The sequence below is a fragment of the Lutra lutra genome, chromosome 5 (assembly GCF_902655055.1).
Source record: "Lutra lutra chromosome 5, mLutLut1.2, whole genome shotgun sequence".
NCBI lineage: Eukaryota > Metazoa > Chordata > Mammalia > Carnivora > Mustelidae > Lutra > Lutra lutra.
The window spans coordinates 94,163,738-94,174,349 of record NC_062282.1 but is presented as its reverse complement, the minus strand read 5'-3'; the positions used below and the strand labels follow the sequence as shown (position 1 = coordinate 94,174,349).

The following is a 10,612-nucleotide window of genomic DNA, read 5'->3' as shown; positions in this document are numbered from 1 at the left end:
CGGCCCTGTCTCTGTAGCTGGCTACCCCGTTCTAATACCTGTAAGCTCTGCGACACTCAGACACCCCCGATCCTTCTGTGACCCTGCGGGACCTGAGGCCATGCTGATCCCACGTGGGCTTCACCCCAGTTTAGCCTCTGGAGCGATGTCCCTCAGTGGAACAGACTTTTAAAAGTCCTGATTTTGTGCTCCGTTGCTCCGCTGCTCGCCGGGAGCCGGCCCCTCCCCCCGCGGTCTATCTTCCTGTAGCTTTGGATTCACTTCTCCGCCAGTCCTACCTTTCAGAAAATGGTTGATTTTCTGTTTCTAGAATTGATGTTCTTCTTCTCTTTGATCTCCCGTTGGATTTGTAGGTGTTTGCAATCTTTAGATAAGCTATCTAGCTGATCTCCTGTTACCTGAAGTAGTCTCAGCCTGCTACTTCTCTGCTATCTTGACTCCTCTTCCCATCCCAAAATTTTAAAGAGAGAAAAACCTATATGTATACAAAAAATAAGTTTAAATACAATGAAGGGATAAGATATGACTATGACCATGAAAATTAAAAAAGATTTTTTTAAAAGATTTTATTTATTTATTTGACACACAGAGAGAGCAATCACCAGTAGGCAGAGAGGCAGGCAGAGAGAGAGGGAGAAGCAGGCTCTCCGCTGAGCAGAGAGCCTGATGCAGCACTTGATCCCAGGACCCTGAGATCATGACCTGAGCTGAAGGCAGAGGCTTAACCCACTGAGCCACCCAGGCGCCCCAAAAAAGATTTTTTTAAAAAAGTATTGATAACATAAAATAGTTAAAAAAAGTTTAAAATAGGAAAAAGAAAAAATTTTTAAAAATAGAATAAGGAAAAAATTTTAAAAATTTTAACTTTGAAAGACTAAAGGATTAAGGGGAAAAAGCCATGAATTCTATGTGTGGCATTTTCCTAGCTCTGAAGTTCCACAGTTCTCATTTATCAGTAAACTTGGTCTTTGCTGGATGTTCTTGCTGATCTTCTGGGCATGAGGCCTGTTGCAGTGATTCTCAAATGTCTTTGCCCGAGGCAGAATTGTGCTGCCCTTGCCAGGGGCTGGGCTATGTAATGTGCTCGGGTTTGCTCTCGGAGCTTTTGTTCCCTGAACACTTTCCGTAGAGCTCTGGAGGATGGGAATGAAAATGGCGGCCTCCCAGTCTCCGGCCCGGAGGAACCGAGAGAGCTTGGTCCCCACTCCTCAGAGCGCCCTCAGAGAAAAGTAGTCAATCCCTCCCATCTCCCTGGTCTCCGGCCATGCTCTGAGCTCACCTGGCCTATGACCAAGTGTTTCTGTCTCTGGCGCACGGCTCCGTTTGGAGTCTCCAAACCCAGCCGATTTCTGCAGCATGCTCCTGCATGAGTCTCGCAGATCTGCTGCTTGTTGTGTCCCTGCCCGAAGAGCAGTGGCCCGACTCTGCGTTGGATGACTGGTTAAGGTAATACGAGCTGAGAGCCCTCTCTTCGGCTCTGTCTCTGTAGGCAGCTTCCCATCTCTGATACCTGACAGCTCTGCCACACTCAGGCACTCCTGGTCTTTCTGTGACCCTGAGGGTCCTGAGACCACATTGGCTCCCTGAGGGCTCTACCCCTGCTTAGCCTCTGAAGTGACGTCCCTCAGTGGAACAGACTTCTGGAAGTTCCGATTTTGTGCTCCGCTGTTCCACCACTACCCGGGAACCAGCCCTTACCTCTCGCAGTCTCTCTTCTCAGATTCACTTCTCTGTACATCCTATCTTCCAGAAAGTGGTCATTTTTATGTTCCTAGAATTGCTGCTCTTCTTCTCTTCGATCTCCTTTTGAGTTTGTAGGTGTTCAGAATGGTTTGATAACGATCTGGCTGAACTCCTGGGATGGATTTTAGGTCTCCTAATTCTCTGCCATCTTGCTCCTCCCTCTCTGGTTGATTCATTTAATTTGTGATTCATTTGTTTCACACCTTCATGTGAAATATGCAAGTTTTTAGATTTTAAATTCCAATGGAGTGCCACAAAGGCTATACCCACAAGGCTAAAGAGAAACACTTACCCCTTCAAGGAAGAAAAAAACTGGACTTCCATTCCCTGAGTTTACTACGGCAGCACTTCCATACCTATGGTGTCTATGTTTCACATGCATGAGAGAAAGATTAGCAACAGTTCTTTTACTTCCTTTTCCCTCTGTGGACCCGTCTCATTATTTGTTCTCACAAACATCTGCTCTACTCAGGGCTATAAAATATGACTTGAATACCAAACCTAATGATGCTTTCATCCTGTCTAGATCCAAAATGGTTGGGTGGACCAAAAAAATAATTAGAGAAGAATATCAAACCTAGGAGGCATGAAATTTATATGACATGGTCATATGAAGAATATGCTGTAGCCTGCACCATAATAAATTGTTGTGCACTGTTATTTATTTGTTTATTAGGATTATAAAGCATTTTTATCATGACTCCCTGCCTATGTTGCAGTTCTAAACTACAGAGAACATTTTGAGTTCCAGCAAATACATCTTGTAAAAAGTTAATACAAATGGAGTCTAGCATTAGGAAATAGGAGTCTTTAAAGGAATCTGCTACTTGAATTGTTGCTATAGCCTTAGCTACTTTCTATTTTGCTCCAGTGATGGGGAGCGGGCAGATTTCAGGGTCTGCAGCATGAGGTCATGCACAGAGAGATGCTGCACCTAGTTCTTGGTCTCCCCAACACCAAACACTCTGGATCTGAAAATGTTGGAAGATAATACTAATGAAGTGGGCGGGAGGTAGAGAGGTGTATGAATACTCAGAAATTTTGGCCACATCTGTGGATCTTCACCATGGCTGAGCTTGAGAGTTATATGTGGAGCTATCTTTAACTTATCAGTATTATTATTTTTTAAATGGCTTAGTGGCATTATCCTGAATATTCAAGTTTAGTAGGTTTGGAAAGGGTCTGAGTGTTTGTGTGTTTATGAAGTTCCTTAAAAAATCATGTTTATTTGAGGCTGGAAACCACTGGTCTTACTAGTAACTGACATGAAAATTGAGTATGTCATTTGACTTTCTCCCTTTCTGACTTAATTCTTACATACATGTTCTGAATGTTAGCTCAGAACTTGAACGTATCCTCTCTTACTTCACAGCTTGGAACTGTAATATTACCACCAGAACTAGAATAAGAAGGCACAGATTCCTGGCTCCTCAGTCTCAGTAATTTGAATATTATTTGAACAGAACATGTAACTTGCCATGTCTATGATAGTGTAGGTGGTGGTTGTGGATACTTCTGATTGAACCAGAGGTGAGAGGTTACAGAGGCCAGTATTCAGTGTTTTAAAATTAATATGCCTCATACATGTTGGTCTCAAGCCCTGTGAATTTCCTCTGTGCTGCTCTGTCCCAGTTACTCCCCTGGTAACCCATTAGCCCTTCTCAGTCCAACCAGGAGAAGGTTAGATTTGACATCACCAGGAGCTTCTAGAACATCTGATTATTCCTGTGGTGGATGTCTATGTTTGATTGTTTAAAGTTACTTCTGATTATGCCTCTCGGTGTGGGACACTCTTGGATGAGTAGAAGTTCAGCAGAGCAAATTTGGGAACTAAATCAAGATTTGGGGCTTTCTTGATTAGAAGCTTTCTTTGGCTTACATTTTTGCAGAAGTGAACCTGTGAGAACAGGTCTTATGACAGCTGAATAAGTTCTTGAGCAAAAGACATGGAAAGAAATAAACAGAAGGTCTTAGGAATGTGTGCTCTCTGAAACATGTCTATGATTTTCATACTAAAATTTTAACTGTTCTTTCCCAGAGACCATTAATAACAAACATATCCATTTTTCGGTGAATTGTCTCAGGGTCTTTCAAGTGTTAATATTCCATTTGGGCATTTACAATTACATTCTGAAAGGTGTTCTGTACATCATTTTGAGATGGATTGGATTCCCCAATTCTAACGTCTTCAGAGTCACAGAGTCCCTGAGGAAGGCAAAAACCTAAGAGAATGCAGGGATGAAAATGTTTGGTCTTTGCTGTGAGCTTTTGGTCCCGAGTTCTGGGAAACTCGGCTAGAACCTTTAGAAAACCTAGGAATCTCCTTGTCCTCTTTTCCTGAGATGTATGGTAGAGCACAGTCTGAGTAGGCAACTCCTTAACTCTTTTCCCTGAGTATTACCTAGGTAGCTCTTAGTGCTCTAGGTGATGATTAAGGAGAGGGAAGATCGCTCTCCCTTCTGAGAAGGAGGAAACCTGAGTTTGTCTCACTGAATCAGTGACATGGCAAGAGAAAGATTCCAAAGCAGATGAATTTAAAATGTGGGAACTCTAAGCTACAGAAATAAAAAGAGGAACGCTGTTTTCCAGAACCTCAGAAAAAAAGTGATTCTTTCTGCTAAATCTTCAGAGCATTTCTGAGCCAGTAAATTTCCTGACCTTGGTTCTGGCCCATTCTGGGAGGGAAGTAGAGGGAAGCAGGCTTGAACTGGCTCCTAGGGCCAATATGAAGTCTTGGGCTGTTTGTACCTAAAGAAGAATACACCATTGCCACCTTCTTTACTAGGCTGCCTTCCTCCCTTACTCCCCTAAAAAATGTTAATATAATCTTATTTTTGGAATCTTTCTATGATGCCCATGTACAAAACAAATCAGCCTTGGGAAATTAATATTAGAGGGTTCATATTGGGAAATATGAATGGCTTAAATGTTAAGTACCAAGTGCTTTATGTGTACTTTTTAAATTTATTACGCAACCCCCATGAAAGAGGTAATACTAACGTCACTGAGATGCCGCATGACACAGTGCTTAGAAATATGGATTTTGGAGCTGACCTTCCTGAGTTTGAATTCTGGCTGTGTTGTTTATTACACTAGCTATGTGAGGTCAGGTGTATTTCCTAAGCTTTTTGTGCCTGCTTTTCTCATCTGTAAAGTGGGAATAAAAAGAACGGTGTCTGTTTTAAGGATTCACTGAGTTAATATCTGAATACCTAAAACTCTCAGAACACTGTGTGGAATGTAATAGACATATGGTAAAAGTTAGCAATTATTTTATTCTTTTTCAGATGAAGAAACAGGCTTGGAGAGGTGGTATAATCTGTCTAGGACCATAAGATGGCCAGTTCCACACAGGGTTCTAAGAGCCCAAAGATTGCTAAGAGCACAGTCTGGCCTTGCAGTCACAGTAAAAAGGGCCAGGGACTTTGGTCAAGGTAAACACACAGATAATCTTCTGTCTCCAGCTGTGATGCTTATCCTTTGCCATGCCGCCCTTTGGCCCCAAGAGGTTGACAGGTATGAACTGCATCCTTGGAGTCACTTTTCTTCTAGTTCTGTCAATGGGGAGCCCTAGTAGACTATCAGAAGGTAGGGGGAACAGTGCAGTAGAGGTATTTTTTTTTTCTTGATTTCCTGCCCATTTTCCTGCTTTAGGCTGGCTGCATCCCCTTGGTATATTAATAGTGGTAGATCAACAGGCTTGTCTAAAACAAGGCATGTGGCATCTCAGCTTTTGGAAGGACTAGTTTTTTGTTCTTTTTTTTTTTTTTAAGATTTTTAATGTATTTGACAGAGAGAGATCACAAGTAGGCAGAAAGACAGGCAGAGAGAGAGGGGAGGAAGCGGGAGCAGAGAGCCCTATGCTGGGCTCTATCCTAGGACCTGATCATCCCAGGACCTGAGCCAAAGGCAGAGGCTTTAACCCACTGAGCCACCCAGGTGCACCCTAGTTTTTTGTTCTTTTATAGCTGTGAGAATGTCGAAGGAATGGTGACACTTCAGCAAAGGTGACAACGGAGCAAGGAACAGACTCCCAGGGGAGGAACAGCTTGCAGGTCTTATTCTAAGACCTCTCTTACATGTTCGTGTTTCCCTCCTAACTGGGAAGAAATGTAACTCCTGGGTCTCAGCCTCTGTTAGTCATCAACTCTGGCCCTTCTCTGTATGCCTGACATGGAGTAGGGTAGGGAGTCGTGTTATTTTTCCTTAGGATGGAAGACTTTGTCATTTGACCTGGGTTCCCACAGCTCCCGTCTATGGATTTCAGATGAACTTCTGCCCCACCCTGAGTTTGGAGAATAACACAGGGTGCATCACCTATAGCGAGGGTCTTGAACTGCTTTATAGAGTCCCTTTCAAAGACATCACTGATCCAGAACGCTTATGGGGTAAGGGGTTTGCTCATTAGAGTGGGAAGTGCTGATATTTTTTTTATTCTTGGTCAATTTAGATGGATTGATACATGTTTATTAGAGCTGGTGGATTAATTTGCTTTACTGTGAAGAAGATGTATTTCTGACGGGGCCTTCTCTGAGCTAGTGCATATGAATGGTTTATGCTGCTGGCAATTGATCAATCATCCTTCATTTGGAAACTTCCAGTTTGAGGGGAAAATGAATATGATCTAAATGACCAAATTAGGATCAAAGCCTTGAAAAATGAAACGAGATAATTTAAAACTTGTCCTGCTGTGACATTAGCAAATGAGCACTTAACACCCAGAATGAGGATCAGATCAAGTGCTTTACTGAAAGGTGGTCTCAGCTAAGATACTTCATGTTTGAGTTCAGTTGCCCATTTCTGAAAGGCGATAACAATATTCATAATGTTTTTCTTCCTTTCCTGAGAAGTTGAGAACTCAGAAAAAAAATAAAACCAACATTTATTGAATGTCTGCTGTCTAGGCCTTCTATGGAATGGTAGGGAAAAAAATATATTATATTTACAGCTTTCTGGGATTTGCTTTGTCATCTGTAAAATGGAAACATTGGACTCAACAAAAAATTCTTTTTTTTTTAAGAGATTTTATTTATTTATTTGACAGACAGACATCACAGGTACGCAGAGAGGCAGGCAGAGAGAAAGGAAGGGAAGCAGCCTCCCTCCCTGCTGAGCAGAGAGCCCTATGTGGGGCTCGATCACAGGACCCTGGGATCAGGACCAGAGCCGAAGGCACAGGCTTTAACCTACTGAACCACCCAGGCGCCCCTCAACAAAAAATTCTATCAAGGTCTAAATTTGATGAAAATTATAGCTACTTGTTGGGGTGCCTGAATGACTCAGTGGGTTAAGCCTCTGCCTTTGGCTCAGGTCATGATCTCAGGGTCCTGGGATTGAGCCCCGCATCGGGCTCTCTGCTCGGCAGGGAGCCTGATTCCCCCTCTCTCTTTGCCTGCCTCTCTGCCTACTTGTGATCTCTTTCTCTCTCTGTCAAATAAATAAAACAAAAAGTCTTTAAAAATTATAGCTACTTGCTAAGTACTTACTAGATGCAGGCACTATGATAAGCATTTTCTGTATATTGTCTCATTTAATTGTCACAACTACACTGGGAAGCCTGTACTTTTTTTTTTTTTTTAACATGCATTTTGAAACTGAGGAAGTTAAAACTTAGGAACTTAGAGTAACTTTCCCAAGGATGAATGAGAGCCAGGAGAACATAAACTCTCTGACTTCAATTACTACCTTATACTTCCTCTTGACAGTCTATCCTTTACCAGGTTGTTGCTTTTGCCTTAGAGAATGCATTTGATCTGTTCCCAGAGAGCTATCTACCACTCTTCATTTTTAAAATACTTTTTAGCCAACTCCATTACCTCTAACCAGTGATGGAGGACTTTTGAGTTACTGCTTATCTAATTAATCTAGACCAGGGTATCTTTACCTCAGCCCTACTGACATTTTGGTCTGGATATTTCTTTTTGTGAAGAGTTTCTGTGTGCATTGTGAGATGTTTGGAGCCACTCTTGGCCTCCCTCACTTGTTGCCAGCAGCAGCACTCCAACTGTGACAACTATAAATGTCTCTGGCTACCTCCTCTGGGGGCAAAGTGGCTCCCAGTCAAGAACCACTAATCTAGACCATGGCTGTGGCTTGACAAGATTTTTGTTGGTTGGTTGGTTGGTTGGTTGCTTGTTTTCTTGGTATTAAGTGACTTTAGACACTTCATGATGATGAGGGGCCCCATCTAGCCATGAGTTTGTGGTTGTAGTAATCTCTTGTTTTCATATTGTTGTGATTTGCCTTACTTAGAACACATACAGTATGGAATGAGATGGAGATACTATCAGCTTCTCATGTTCTTTTATGAATTCTGTACATTAGCCTGTGAGCTATCTTATAAAGAAGTTGTATGGTTAGCAGTCAGGGTGCAGGTGTGGAGAGAGGTGCCCAGGCTCTGAGGTACAGCACCAGTGCTACTCAGCGAAGCACTTAGCCTCTTGGGGCCTCAATTTCATTACTTGCTAACTGAGGAAATTGGGCCAGATGATCTCCCAGGTCCCTGACTGCTTTAATAACTAATGATTTTATGTCCAAATGCTGAATAACTCCTGGAAAATTGATTCTTTCTGAGAATATTGTAGTTTGTGACAGTGTGACTGCTTCTTTACTTATAATGCAGCAATAAATGCCACCCTCTTACAGCACATTCTTGGATTTTTTTTTATATCCTTTCCACATATAAATCTTCACTATTATCAGTGAGATCCTGGGTGTCAGCTGCAGACAAGTCTGACCTAAAGAAATCAGGCGATTTTCCTATTGGGCTACAGCTGGCCTGATAGGATGAAAGAATCCTGCCCCAAACCAGCTTTGTGTTTGTACTGCCCAAGTTGTCTCCAGGCAGACCCCAATTCTGTGAAAAGACAAACCCAATATATTGGCTTCCCTTCAAGCACCCAGTTAGAGATGTTCTCATTTGTTCCATTTCCCCACCACAAAGATGTGAAGAAGGCGGCAACAGAGGTTGGAATACACTACAGAGATTCTGTCATATGGCCATGGAGTTCCAGGGGTTAGAGATTCTATTGAAAAATTTGTTTTTGAGACAGAAGGCTACATGGTGGCCACAAGACTATCATGGGAATGATGGTTTGTAGTTATGCAGTGTGGAGGTCTGGTGAGCAGCCAACACTTCCTACAGCATGGGTTTCTGGTAGCTGCTGCAGGGGAAGGGGAGTGCTTGTGGGCACCACAGGAAGAAAGACCATGACAGAGAGAGCCATTAGTGAAGCTAGTGGCATACTAGTGTGTCTTTGGTACACTTTGGCACACTTTGTCAAAGACCTTGTAGTGGCTCATAAAGGTATCTCAAAATCTCATGCTCAAAATTCCCCAAACTCAAATCACTGTGTACTTCCTTCTATACTATTCCTTTCTTCTGCATGCTTATCATAGTAAACAGCACTATCTTCCTCCAGGCTGCCTCAGTTAGGGTGAACTCACTCAAGCCAAGGTGAATTCCTTAATGTTTCCTTTCTTTTCCTTTCCCTACACAAAATATATTAACAAAGTCCTATCAACGTGTCCTGGCAATTTCTTTCCAAGTGGCTTACTTCTACCCATCTTCCCAAGAATACTTAGTCCATCCCACCAGCCGCTTGCTTGAGCTACCTCCCTCAACTCCTAACAACTCCCAGACCAACAGTTTTTCATTCCCCTTTGTCATCTGGACTCTATACCCACACCACAGTGATTGCCCCCAGACTCCAAATGATCACGATACTGTCAGGCTTAAAATACTGTAGCAGCTTCTCATTGCCCACAGGCCTCCTGTAATGGCTTTTAAGGTCTATCATGACCTGGCCTTGCTTATTACCCCTGATGTCATCTCTTAGCACTCCCTACCTTGTTCTCTGTGCTCCAGTCATACTGAAATGATTTCAGTACTTTTATCACATTCTGTTCCTTCTTATTTCTGAGCACTTTTCCATATTGTTCTTCCTGCCTCAGACACTATAAATGAATGCTAGCTCTTTGTGATCAGGGAGGTAGAAATATTCAGTCATGGGAAATAAAATGTTATTAGCGAAGCATTTTCTAACAGGTCATTTATCTTCTGGAAATTTTGGGTTGAGAGCATAAAAGTCCTGTGGTTTAATTTCTAAAACTTATACCTCTAGACCTTTTATTAATTTTCTTTTTCCGTCTCTCTAATCCACACATACAAAAACAAAGGAATGCCCTTGTAAATATGGGATTTTAGTTTCTCTGTTGATAATCAAGTTAAAGAAAGATTCTGAAGGAGAAAGACCTTCTCTAAACATTGCCAGTTTATACCATCTATATGTAGGGTAAATTTTTGTGCTTATATTAATGGAAAATGTTGTGCAGTGTGTAAAAATTAAAGACTAGAATCAAGTTAGAGAAAAAAGAGCAAAGCTTAGTGATGTGGCAGGTAAAAGGAATGAGGATTAAGGTGTGAGTACAAAAATCCTGTGAAAACGAGGTTTTTAAAAGAGAGTTAAATCATGCACTACTAGAATTGGAAGAAATCCTCATTTTGTTGAAGAAATGGAAGCCCAGAGAGGTTCAATATACTGGTCATCATCACACAGCAAATTAGTGGTGAAATTATTAGAATGCCATTGTGGCCAGCAGAACGGGGATTTCTTAAAACATTTTAGATCCTCCCTATCAGGTTTTTCTTTGACAATGGAGAGATGATGTATTTGTATTCTATCATTAATATGGGATGGCAGAGAGTGCTAGGGATATGTCATTTAGAAGTAATGACTTCTTATCACAGGGATCAATAGCAGCACAGAAGCATCGGGATCGAGCTCCGCTAAGCTGCTGTTGCCGGAGGGCTGTCAGCTGTGCTTTATTGGAGAGAGGATATGCACCCCCTGTCAGGCTGATTTGGTGC

The 10,612-nt window shown here is 42.1% G+C and overlaps 1 long non-coding RNA gene across 2 annotated transcripts in view; it reads left to right on the top strand.

The window, feature by feature from the left end:
* Window positions 1-297: 297 nt before the first annotated feature.
* Window positions 298-10,612, top strand: part of LOC125100944 (uncharacterized) — a 125,001-nt gene continuing 114,686 nt past the window's right edge. For both annotated transcript variants that reach the window (XR_007127707.1, XR_007127708.1), the window contains exon 1: window positions 298-353. This is a non-coding gene — a long non-coding RNA (uncharacterized LOC125100944). The remainder of the gene's footprint in view (window positions 354-10,612) is intronic.